Genomic DNA, 14,135 nt, shown 5'->3' with positions numbered 1-14,135 from the left:
CCCTCATTTTAATTATAAAAAAATAATTGCTCCATATCTCCCTTGAATGCCCAGCTGCAGACCTCTACCAGGGCAACTTTGGACCAACAGACGTCAGATATGATTATATAATTCATTTTACTCAAGAATGAATTTGACATTTCCTCATTTTGAGCACCTTTGTTCTGGGTTCGCCTGAAGAAGAGGCTCATGCACTGCATGAAAAAAAAAAATAAGAACTGCCTCCCTTCACATGTACACACTATGCTACACATCAGCAAAGTTGGTGTGTTCTCCAGTCAGCCCCTTCCTATCACAGGACTTTGGTGGAATGACTGTAGGGCTCCAAATAGCCCCACACCTATTCCCTACACTGTGTATTCATCCACACAATGTATACACACTAATTCACAATATTATTCCTAATGGTCTCAGCAAGGCACTAATGGGACGGCTGGCGCTGTTGGCTCTAAATGGCTCATCAGCAATTCAGGGGCTGAACTGCTCCTGCAAACAGTCAGCCCTAATTATGTAACACAATTACACCGAGAGCTCAAAACTGTGCACTCAGTTTTACTTCTATTTAATCCTTGCCTCCATCTTGCAGTTTCTATGCATCGGACCACAGGCGGCGGCTTGTTTTCCTCACTCTGTTTAGCTGTAACTTTCAATTTCTCCCCTGGCCTCTTGTGGCCCGTTGCAATCCAAGGCCGCAAATCTCACCGAGTAAACTAACAGCTATGCTACAAGTACCAATCTTCTATAGGCTTTCCAGGTATCTGAACCTAATCCTTTCATAAACCTCCTCTACATTATACTGTATCCTCCTGCTGCACAGCCACCTCCCAGAAGTAAACGGTTTGATGAGATTTAAGCCACAGTAGATCGATCGATCAGTACATCTTGGGTAGGTCGCATCTACCTCACAAATCATTAACTTTCCCCTATTGTCCTAATTTGTCTATTGAGTTGTTCTGGGCTGATTTGTACAATTTAAAGCCAAACTGCTGTCAGCTCTGTTTCCTTGCATTACAAGAGTTTTACATATTAAGAGACATGTTAGTGCTTTGCCAAGATAAAAATGCTTGGAAAAGTCATGCTTTCTCAACCTCATGAAGTAACAATCTACATGAGATTTTTTCATAAATGCTGATGAAAGCTATTTGCTTTGACAAAGTGCGGAAACATTTGGCCTGTAAGAATCCAGACAATCTACCACAAATTTATCGATTGGATATACCTCACCTCAGAAGGCGCCATTCAATAAAAATCATGTCTGTACCAAACTACAGAGATGTTTTCTCCATACAAAGCTAATCTAGGAGGCTGCTGATTACAATCAAACATCTGAGATTGGTATCATTTTCCTTTTTTCTCTTGTCACTGCAGTTTCTGCAGTCTACACGCATGTTTTCTATTGCCAAAGTGACACCGAAACATTATGTAAAAACAAGATGCAGTACATCCCACATGAGCTTGATGTAACTACAAGACAGATCTTGAAATAACGCAACAACTGTTAAATTAATGTCCACGTGGCTGAATGCGGTAAAAGAATACTGAGAGATGAAAATATTACATTACGGGTGGGCGTCTATGGATGCTTTACAAAAAAACAAAAGCAAAAACAAAACAGCATTTAGATGGCAAAATCAAGTTTTACTGTGAAGTAGTCATGGCAAATGCAGTTAGAAAAAGTGCGAGCCACCACAGTGAGCTGCTAGATTATAGCTCTTCAACAAGGGGTCCGTGACCCCTAGGGGGTCTGTGGAGGTACTGCAGGGAGGTCACAAAATCTTTGGTTGATTAGACATTTTTTATATATTTTTCTTTAGTTTCCCTCCACAAATTTAAATTTCTTTAAATATATATTAACATAAATCTAACATGTTTTAGTAAAGGGATAAGGGATAGCTTAATATTGAATTCCAAATTATAATAACAATGTATATTTATAAATAGCACTTTGTCACTAGGTTCAGTTTAATATAGAACACATACGGTAGGTAGGGGGTCCCTACTTAATCTCTCTATCAGTTTGGGGTCCTTGGCCTGAAAAACGTTGAAGAACCCTGTGCTAGATGAAGAGCTACAGGCGACCGACTACAAATCTCCTGTTGCTGAAGGCAACCAACTCCGGCTACAGCTACATGTCTGACCACAAACACAATTTCAAGGTAATAAATAAATACTTTACTAAGTAAAAAAATAAGAAAAACAAATGTCAATTGTTCCACTCCGGACTGATAATATCATTTTAACAAGACCCATCATTGTAATATTACACAAATACTGTATTACAGAGATAAAAATACATCCATTACTATAATCATAGCCTTCGTGATTAGTGTTAGTGAGCATTAATACTACAATCCTCATAATAACCATTGTTTTATTTTTTTTTCCTTTTGTCTCTTTCAGTTATTTCTGTACTTTTTCCCAAATCCAGTACACACTCATAACACACACACATTTGGCCTTGATGCTTTGTATCAATTGTGTTGTCCCTGTCTAGTCCTTGTTCCTCTATATACTCTAGATAAATATTAAATAATATAAAAATTGACGGCGTACTCTGAGCAACAAAGACACTAATTTCAAAGAGTGTCAAATTATTCTGTTAAAGCCTCTCTGGTTACGGTATGCAGTCACTATTTTGTCCTCTACAATAAACCTTGTTCCGGTGCGAATGCAAACTCGCCTTAGCACATCCATTCTTTCCCTGTCACATCTTTCCCTTGGTCTTTCTTCTGGTCTTTCCAAGTTTTTACATTTTTATCTTGAAGAATTCTTTGAACAAGCCTTTCTGAGTACACTCAGCGTTTACATATTGGCAGGCCTCCTCTGTACGACGGAATATCCACAGTCAATTTTTTTGTTTTGATACGGGGCTCATCAATAATGTGAGGCCAGTCAGCCCCCCAAAAAAAAGAAAAAGAGAAAAGTTGGCTCCAACTGAAGTTTTCAAGGTCACTGACCGTCAACAGCCACTCCAAATTGTGTACCCTCTGGCCACCCTACTGATGTGATTGCACTCTGTGAACAGCATCACAGCCTGACTACTGCAACAACCCCCCCTACTTCTCTGTATTTTTCAGAGAAAGGGCTCAAAAGTCTCAACGATTTGCAACTGCATATTCTTTAAAACCAGTTTAACATTAATGCAACATGTTTTCTTTGTTTTTTCGTTTGTCAGTACATCAAGCTGAGTGTTGCTGTCGAAATCCATCACTGTCTTTATTTAAAACGTAATCATGGCCAATTAAAAAGGTCCTAATGCACTGCCCCTCAGCATAAACGTACCTGAGGCAGTACATGCTCCAGTTCTTTTCATCTTCAAAAGCACTTAAAGGTTCCTGGACCCCTGAATTTTTCTTCCAAATTCTTGCAAAATCTAATTTGTTACCACTTGTAACAATGGTAAAAACACATTATATAGATTATGTGTACTATTTTAGACCCTTGGTGACTGCAGACATCACAGTGATGGAATCAGGCTCCCTAACTACCGACCCATAACCAATTACAGGCTACGTTAGCACACTGTGATTGCATTATTTGTTCCTTGCAGGTTTTCTTGGTCCAGGAAAGAGGCTTGGACAATTATGTTTGTTGCACATAATGTATTTGTGCCACTAGTGGAGGTCTTACTTCCCAGCTGTTACAGATGTACAACAAGACAATCCAGCCTATGGTATTCTGAGCTCATTCTTAATGTAGCAGCCAAAGACAAACAGGGTTGTATTAACTTGACACAGCTAGCTTTGAAGAAATAGTTACAATAATTATTGCCTATGCATGGTTTGTGGCCACATTTGTTTGTTAAATGTGAGGATGGAGACAACAAATGTTAGGTTAGTCTAGCACTGAGAGTGAAAAACAGTCAAATCAGGAAGCCCACCCCAAGGGAAGAAAAGGATGAAGCCATGCCTGCAGACAGGACTGTTGCTAATAATACAAACATCAGCACAAATGCCTGTGAAACAATAAGACTGTGGCCATTCAAGAAAATGGACTGCATGCACCAGACTATCACAACTCACTGATCTACTCTTCCATTAAAACCACTGACACAAGAAGTTAATATCATTAACCATCTTGTGACAATTCAATGTTCTGTTGGGAAACTTTTGGACCTGGCATTCATGTGGATGTTACTTAGCACTCATCTTTAGTTTAGGAACAACTCAAAAAACATGAAGAACAGCACAAGGTATTGACCTGACCTCCAAACAGATTTGATCCCAAACTGATCAAGTATCTATGAGACAGAGTCCACAGAGTCCACTTCCTTCAACACATATCACCCTAAGGCCCCCACTAACGATATCCTGTTCCCAGACACCACAGGACACCCTCAGAAGACCCATGTCCATTCTCTGATGAGTCACAACTATTATGGAGGCACAAGGGAGACCTACACAATATTTGGCGGGTGGTCATAATGATATGCCTGATCGGTGTGTATAACACATTGCAATTCTCTTTATTTTACATTTGGAAAGAACAGCTCTAGCTGTTAACTCTGTTTCCCCACATATGTAGACTAAATGTAAGATTTGCCTTTCTGCTGCTGTATACCGCCTTGTGGACTGAAAACATCCATATCCTCCACCATTATTTCTAATGATGGCCAGCAAACCCAGACTCCACAGTAGCTTTCCTGTCTGTCCTTATATCAGGCTGATGTATGCCCAGCATTCGTTTTTCTTAAGTCAAAAGTTCAGACAAAAGTTTGGAGACAGCTTCTCATTCATTCATTTTTTCTTTTATTTTCTACTAGATTATTACCGAGGACACCAATGGATGCGGAAATAACACTGAAATCGGTACCAAGGAACTTCAATACAATGTGTGACTTGTGATGAGTCTATTTGTCCCTGCCCTTTCAATGTGTTTGACGTCATTAGTTGTGTTGTGCAGAGGTGGGCGTTGGTACACTCTAGGTTACAGTGCATTCAAATGCTGTTCTTATCCACATTATGGAAAGAAACATTCAACTAAGCAAAGAGAAAAGACAGTCCATAGTTAATTACAACATGAAGGTCAGTTACTCTGGTAATTTTCATTTTTAATGTATAGAGGGTATGCACGTGACATCACAGCTAGCGAAATCTCCATGGTTACGGGCACTGAGTGGCAAAAAGTGACAGGTGAGCATGGAGATTAGCGGCATTAGTTTGAATCACAGGCTTTAATAGCGTCTAAATTGTACAATTAATTTAAAAAAAAAGGTGAAGAGCTGTTATGCGATTGACTGTACAGACAGATTTGAAAAGCAGTTAGAGATATATTTTTACAGATATCTCAGACCGCCAAAGAAAAGAGAAGCAAATGGGTCACTGCATTATGAAGAAACAACTGGAATCCAGGCACCGAAACCGGGTGTTGTGGTTCACATTTAGTGTCAAGTAATATCAATTTATGCTGTATTTTTTGGATGATATCATACCTTAAGCTACTTCTTAAGTTACGTCGTGGAGGCCTTTGTGGATGTTGTTGTTTTGGCGTAGTTATGGCCGACAGCAACTATTTCAGTTCCAATGATAAATAACAATAACACAATAAACGGAATATTTGCGATCACTCCTAATCATCCTTTTAATGTTTGGTTGGACGCTACAGTATTTTATGGCTAAGGTTACTTCTCAGTAAAGCTCTTAGCATTAGCATCTTTTCTATTTAGCTACATTTATCATAACTGAAATGAGCTAAAACTAACTTAAACTAACTGAAACTGATGCTAATCCACTTTTCAAAATCCATACTAGTTCATATGGCTTATATGATTTAATATCCAACATCCAATTATCTCGCTGTGTCTACTGATATGTTCCACTGTGTTTTTGCCACACAGGGGGGTATGGCCCTAGGTGGCAGTGACGTCAACGCATACCCTCTATTTGGAGGACTGCTACGTGGAAGGAAGATTCAGAGTCACCTCTAATGCAGGAAACAATTTTCCCCAAACGTTTGACTGGTACTATATAAATTTTTAGTTTGTGCATTGCTGTGAAGTTAATGCTAATGTTTCAGCGAGCAAGCTTAAGTCATTTATATGTAGCTAGCATTTTTATCTAGACACTAGTTGGGCTGCATGAAGTTCGAGCGTGTGCTCACCTTTCAGCTGGCTAGGAGAAGAGCAGGATGGACACAGCGAGTCCACACCCTCCCCGTCCACCACTGCAGAGACTGCAATTAAAACCAGCGCATGTGGCCTCTCTGTGCGCGCTCTACCCTCATTCTCTCTTTGTCTGTAAAAATGATACTGTAATTCCCAGAGCCCTTCTAATTTTGTCAGAAACGCGCCCCGTGTCAGTGTAGACTCTGTTCCCTTTGACAGCGGAAAGGTTTTACTTTAAAATTTTCATGCCTCCACTTTCATCCCGGCTCGTCATTCATCAGACCTCGGCGGCACGCTTGTCTTCAGCTGTCATTTTATGCGTATACGCCCTAATGAGTGGGAGGCAAATGTGTCTGTGATGCCTTTTTACCGTTCACAGCCCTCTTTGATGAGCGTGGAGGAAAAAAAGGAAAAGAAAAAAGACACCAGTCAGTTATCCGAACTCTAAAATTCACTCCGCAAAACCTTCTATTTCACAGCTTCGCATATATTTATCAGTCAGTCGTGTATTCAAAGCCTGTAATTACCTTCATTCTAATGATTGTATAGCTTGTTCCAGCCTCCTGTACATTTGACAGAACACTGACTACGTAAGACCAAAGCTGACCTACACTGAAAAAGAGAGTGTGGGATATTGTTAATGAAGAAATGCACCCATTAGTCATCATTAGCACGCAGTATGTACCGTATATAAGGGGTCCCAAGCCAACGGGGAAGTGATATGTTTCATCAGTAAATGATTAAATGGATGAAAAGTCCTGAATAATAAATACACAACACTATATGGAAGGTTATTAGGGGGATGTTGTGTGAACGGAGCTTGTCACAGTCTGTGCTGCACATCCCTTCCTCCCTGTCACGCTTGCACAACAGACGCACGCACAAAAGGTCATTAGTGTTGTCATGTGGATATCCACGAGGATATGTTGCGCTCAAGAAAATGATGGCGAGAAAATGACTCGTCTCTGCTGTGTTGCTGGGTGAAAAGGTCTACCTTTGTGTGCTGCAAAAGTTTTCCAACCAATCTGTGTATACAGTACATACAGTAAATATATGGCATGGAACTCAAGTGGATTGTGAATATTAAATTGCCCCACAGTGCAAAACATCGTACTCATACTAGGAACAGTTTATTGGTTGGCTCATAAGGAAATATCTCATAACTCTACTAGTAGCTGGATTGCCATTTCATTTTTTAGTGGTCATTCATGATCTCCAGAGGAGGATGTCAATGATTATGTGTTCGATATTAAACTTGGCCACATAATGCTATTTATAAATATACATTATTATTAAAATTTTCAATATTAGGTTATTCAAATAATACACAGGTACAAATATAGTTTTTTCATTTCAAACATATGCAACAGTAAGGTGGCCATGCAACTGGTGTAAACATAAACACATCTGACGTAAACACCTAATGTTACCAGCTGCACCGTTAAGTCACCGTGTAATATGCAGACTCGTGATTGGCTCAGCAGCGATGGGGCGGGGCCTACTGCGTACAGGAGGCTTAGATTGGCAGGTCTAGTGTGGCGCTCTGTGTGAAACGGTGCGCTGTTGAGACTGCTCCTGTATCGTAAATTATATATATATATATATATATATATATATATATATATATATATATATATATATATATATATATATATATATATATTATATATATATAAATAGTCTTATCAACTAAAGATTTTGCAACCCCCCCCCACCCCACCCCCGCAGTAACTCCCCTGTGGAAGACCTAAGCTTTAGCCCCTCTTTGAGGATTCCATTTATGAATATTGGTCCATTTTTCATTAACTTATGTAACTTAAGTCTTTGGATTTCATCACGGGGAGTCAGTGTTGTCAGATGGGAAATGGAGAAATATTGCACTGTCACTTTAAAATTATTGCATTTTGACACAAACTATTAAATGTGAAAATCTGCTGCTAGGACAATGCATTTAAAAAACAAAGCTATTCTTTGTGCATGGCCATATCTGTGCTGCAGGACTTTTTCATTTTGGTGCTTTTTTCCTCCAAGTCCAATTTCACGTTCACTTGTTTTTTTCAGGTTTGTTGACGTGCCAGTGCAGCTGCGCAAACAATACAAGGGAACTGTGATTAGCAGACACATCTGGTGATATGTGGGTGTTCACGTGAATCAAAACTATCACATAAAACACTGCGGAGCGTGTTACATAGGGATGGGCCAGCCTGGTCTAGGTATTAATATCTATGTATCAGCTAATACAGAGAAAAAAAATCAACTGCTTCAAGGTAAAAATGCTAATTTTGCAGCCTTGATGAAGACAGTCTAGTCACTCAATAGCATCCCAGTTAGTCATTTCAAATGGATCTGTAATGTGTTTTGCACTATAATTACCTCATGAATTGCTAATACAATTAATTGGGGATTTTAAGTACAAAGAGCTAAATTGGAAGACTGAGCAGCGATCTGTTCTTAAAAGCTTTGAGGTTATGGAGTCTGTGGCTGCATCTCCGCGTCTGTGGTTCACTTCATTAGCGTCACTGTTTTTGCTCAGGGAGATGCGATTGAGAGCCCTGACAGCACAGCATCTCTTTTCATCTGACATTAGACAGACAGACGGGCTCCTGTTGCTGTCTAGGCCGGCAGCCTGATCCCCAACGCCAGCATCCATTAGGATCGGTTTAACATCAGTCCTTTCCCCGCTAACCTACATGGCCGAGAGAAATGGGGCAAAACTGCCCTCGGAGCATCCTCGGGGGTCTTCATGAATCCCAGCTTCCCTCATTCTGCCACCAAACTCTGCCCTCTTTGTGAAATAACCTCCATTTTCCTTCAAACAGCAGTGTTAGATGTGGAATTATAACACAGCGGCTGCGTGGTAAATCTAGACGTACGGAGCACATGCTGTGTTGGGAACCATATGTGAATAAGGAATATAAAAGACCGACATGAATAGATTTGCAAATAATGTGGGAAAGTGAAGAAAAATGATACCGATGAGTCACATAAGTGCGGAGAACCAAACTCCGTCATGGTCCGCGGCGGCTCTCCTGCCAAGTCCAATTACTCCTCGGTGTTCTAAAAAGGTGCAAAGTGAAGGCAGGTTACTGGGCTGTAATAAGTCTGATCCCTTTGTGCGGTTTCAAAGCGGGCTCCAGGTTTGAGACAAGGCACAACAACAGCGATCTCTGTTGCCATTCAAAAGAGGCAACTTCAAAGAACCTCATTTTCTCTCGCCCAGCTGCACTGTGGCTCGCTGCCACGGGCCAATCATTATAATGAGTCAAAAAAAAAGAAAAAAAAAAGAAAGCACTTTGCATCAGACAAGTAAACAGACTCACACTACTGCGAGATACTGTACAGACCGTCACAGAGTGATGGGGAGATGCGAGGATGATCAGATAGGTTCAGATCAGAGGGTGATCAGAAGGAGGGGCGTTAACAGGATGTTGTGTTCTGGTTTCTCAGTGACAGTGCCGGCGGTTATAAATGGACATTGCACATCGTCAATGACTATAATGCAAGATAAATAAATATAATGTAGCATACTTTATGTAGTAGGGTGGTTTAAATTTTAAGCACTGGCAACAATATAACTGCTGGAAAAACTGTACCACTAGAAATATGAACATTTTCTTCAGATAAACTCACTGGGGCTTTGCAATCCTTTTGACAACTTACTGACTTACAATATTGTGATAACACAAAATAACTAAACAAATTACACTATTTTTGTCTCTGCATTGAGAACCAATTCATTTCTGCGACCCAGTTGGCCACAACTGGTTGGTCTTCACACCATGGAGGCGACGCAGAAGAACCAGCAGTCTGAAGCAGACTTTTATGTGCCCTGATAAAGGTTCCTTGGTCTAAAAGTTCTAATTTTAGTTGAACAGTGTCAATAACAACCCCAACGGTCTCAAGATGCTTCACAGAATGCGTCCTCTTGTCCCCAGAGCCAGCACAAAGGCAGCGGTGCTAAGTAAAAACTGTAAAAACACAGAGACGAAGACACAGAGACAGAAATACGTGCCCTGAATCTCACTCCCTGGGTTGCTCCGTCTGAACGCCAGAGGACCACCATCAGCCTGGCTACATCTTTCTTTATCGTGTCCTCATCCGAACTGAGGTGTGAACATTTTTTTTTTAACCTCATGTTACTTTCTTCTCCCACAACCTGCCAGAATCTGCTTGGAACTTTTGGGTGAGATTTCAAAGATGTCTAGATTCCAGTACAAGAAAAGTCTTTGTCAAAAAATAAAAAAATAAAAAAATACACATAAATAGTGTGAACTTAGCTTTAGGGCCACATTTCCCCTTAGCATTTCACCATCTTGTGTAGCTCTTCGGTTTTTATTGCATCACTTCAGGTTCGATCGATTTCCATTTCAAATGCATCCGCGTGCTCCCGTAGAACGAGCTTTTTATGGACTTTCATAATTTCAAACGTTGCCCGTGCATCTTCTTTATCTCCGCTGCTCTAATGTCTCTCGTGATGATGCGATAAACTGGCTCAAAGGCGCCCACCTAATGCCTGTGTTTGCGTTGGGATTTCACGCCTCACAGGCTCATTATGCTTTATTTGTCGTGCCGTGAGCCAGGATTACGTGCCATTTGTTGACACTCGTGTTTTCTGGTCATTTGTGCGCTAAGCCAACGATCTGCCGCTAACATTTACTCATTGCGTCTCTCCGGGTGTGGCGATGCATGATGAGAAGGACACGTCCTCTTTCGTGGGCTGTTTTGAAGTCGCTTTCTCTGACGAGGAATCCCAAACTGAGTAATAATTAAACAGTAAACCGAAAATTACAGTTCATACTAGCGAAAATAAATAAATCCATGGGACACGTCCTGTTTGTTTACTGCCTCCGGTAGCCCAGCACACTGGGACAAGACGCGTCCGCCTTTCATGTGTCATTTAGCACGTCTTCCCACGGCACCCAGAGCTTCTACCACCCTAAGTTTCTCCAGTCACGCCCACGTCTGCACTAGAGAATCTGTTTCAACACATCCAGCTGCATCCTCCACCAACACCAGCTCCACCGGCAGCCCGCTGACTTTTAAGGGCCTCGCTTTGTCCATCGAAGGTTTTCTCAACTCAAGACCAAAGCTTTCCCCAAACCCTTTCAACTTGTTTTCCAATTCCCTGCACCTAAGTGCCAGTGGCACTCAGGTGCTGCTTTACATTCAGGAGTCTGACATGAGCCGCCAGGCAGAGTTTCGTCTAGTTTTCTGTGGAGACCTTTTTTTTTTGAGTTTTTGTCTTTCTTCATTTTCCAATACACAGTATTGTACGCGTCCACAGAATTGCATTCATTTCGGACGTCTTGATGTCTCATTCACACTTAACGCCAGATGACTGGCTAGGTCTATAGTAGGGATTGAACGATTACTGGTTTCATGATAAACCGTGTCTGATCACCTCATGAAATAATTTGTGATATCACATGTTCTTCAGTAAAGGTTACCTGTGTAAAAATTGACATGACACGTACAGCAGCAGAGCGACATGTTGCGTGCCAACGCTGCCACTTAATTACGCATATTTGGTCTGTTTTCCACTAAAGCACTGCAGTAGCTCTGCTCCGATTCCAATATGAATATTCGAATATGCTTCGAATGGGGATTCTTAAAATGAGCAACAAACAAACAGAAAATCCGATATAGATCTGGTAAATTTTGAGAAGAAAACATTAATATCCTGAACTAAACACTGAAACTAGTTTGGTTTTTAGAGGAGTAAAGTTAATGTGTGTGTGTGTCAGTCAGGTAATAATAATAATACATTTGCTTTTCCATTATTTATTTATTTTTGTTTTGTTTTTTTCCAAAATGAAATTTGGTTGAATGATTTCATTGTACTCTTTGAACATGTTGAGTCCAGCATATCTGAGCTTACGTGGCACTAATGTCCACTTAGCCTTTGACCTTCTTGACCACACGTCTTTATTGGCTAACATTAACATTTCACGCGGACGCACATTATCAGTTATGGAACATGTCATCCAGCTTATGTAATTTGTTATTGTGCATTGTTTCCAACCTATATCCCAAACTCTTTGGTTTATTTTCCATAAACTGTTGTTTTGCGTTCACCGAGCTGATTTATATGTAGAGATTTTTCTGTAGGGGGTCATTTCTGCCCTGTTGCTCTTATTACCATTGTGCCTGCAGACACTGTAAAGCGTCCATCACGGCCTGGTGCAGATTTAAATTCCTCCAGACATCCTTCCTACACACAGCCAAAACATTAAGGGACTCCCAGTCGTCTCACAACATCTTTGTCTTTGGAAGCAAGCCAAGCGGAGACAGCCGCCTGGGTTTCCGTGCGTCTTTTATCCCGGATCAAATAATCAAGCAGACGACACGAAACACGCAGCCCCGGCACCTCTCCTGCTTATTTCTCTCTGTTCCTTTTCCTTTTTTTTTTGTTTTGGGAAAAAAGCTGAGCAGGCTATTATGATTATTCAGGGTGCCTCTCGCCCCAGACGAGCTTGAAGTGACAGCTCCAGCTCGTCTCGCAGCGCCCGCTGAGACAGGGACGTATATATTTGGGTGCAGGTGATCCTTGTTAGACCGATGCACTGCGGATCTTTGGCTCATCATTTCATCTGGCAAGCAGGCAGATTTCTACACATCCTTCACGTTGTCCATAAATTCCCTGACAGAATGGAGGCCCATTCATCCTTCAAGCCGATGCGCAAACTATGATCAGAATGTGCACGGTGTGGTAATGAGCCGGCTTCCTGGTGTTCCACAGCTTAACCCACCTACTGCAGCCTTGCATATATTTGACGTTAATGCCACACGTTTGACGGTTTGAAGTAAAAAAAAAAAAAAAAAAGAGGGGAGGGTGGAATTTAAAATTAAAATTTCATCAGCACATATCTTGTGGGTTTATCTCCATGCCTTTCATTCTGTTGGTAATTGCATTGACCCCCTCAGGTCCCCCATCATTCATTCTGTCTAATTAGCTCTCCTGACCCTCTAAGCACGGCCGCGACCTCTTTATCCGGTAAAGGCGCTGACTTCTGCCTCATCACTTGAACCACTGACATGAAAGCAGTGCTTAAACGCAGGGTGGATGCTTCTCGGGTAGGTACGTACAGCAGCTTTCTGGGTAAATGAATTACACGCTTCTTGTTTGTGGTTGAGATCTCGTGAGAAGTCCACGCAGCTCCCTTGTACGTAGGCAGGTAGGTAGGTAGGTAGGCAGGTCACACCTTTGCGTTTCGCGTCGTAATGCGAGCGACTGGTGGAAAAGCCAACCGCCCGCGGCCAGCCCTCCGGAATGCACCAAATTAATTGGCGACTCGCTGACAAGCACACTGCCATGAAAAAGACGACCGCGTCTTGTGAGAGCGGATTTCACTTGAACAATGGGCCTATTTAAAGCTGACTGGGAGGCTTGTTGTAAGGAGAATTAATGTTTGAATTCATCAGCACCTAGCTTTGCTTTCCTTCCTCTGTGATTTAGTATCTGCAGGAGGAAACGGCGCAGGGAGTCTTAACTCGCAAATTAATCATTTATAATCATTCATCTCACTTTCTGGCAAACTGCAATGCAACAGTAAAAAAAAAAAAAAAAAAAAAAACATTACCGTGCACTGATAAGATATGATGATATGCAAATGACAAGTTTCTCTCCATCCTTTATCTTTCAAAATAAAGTTACAGCTCTCGGTTTCACTGCAGTGCTGCTGAGGGTAAGCCAGCTCCAACACTTACAGGGGCTGCCCACAGGGCGAGTGTTCACATGGGTTTGCGAGAGAAACCCACAGGGCACCTCTAATGTGACTGTAATTCCCCACGGCCTCAGCACAAAATCACGCCGCATGCCTCCGAGCACACAGCCGTCATTTTTTTTTTTTATACACATGTTATGTTCTGTTCCCAGATGCCAGGCCTGGCTAACACAACCCAGGGGAGGGGAGAAGAGAGAGTCTGTAAAATGACGTCACAGCGAACCCTTCGCAACCTCCAGAGCTTCAGACGATGTATCAATTCGGTCCCAGCCCTCGGGGTGGACGACTGACGCAACGTGATGCGCTTC

This window comes from Mugil cephalus, chromosome 17 (genome assembly GCF_022458985.1).
Source record: "Mugil cephalus isolate CIBA_MC_2020 chromosome 17, CIBA_Mcephalus_1.1, whole genome shotgun sequence".
Classification (NCBI taxonomy): domain Eukaryota; kingdom Metazoa; phylum Chordata; class Actinopteri; order Mugiliformes; family Mugilidae; genus Mugil; species Mugil cephalus.
This window is presented reverse-complemented; position numbering follows the sequence as displayed.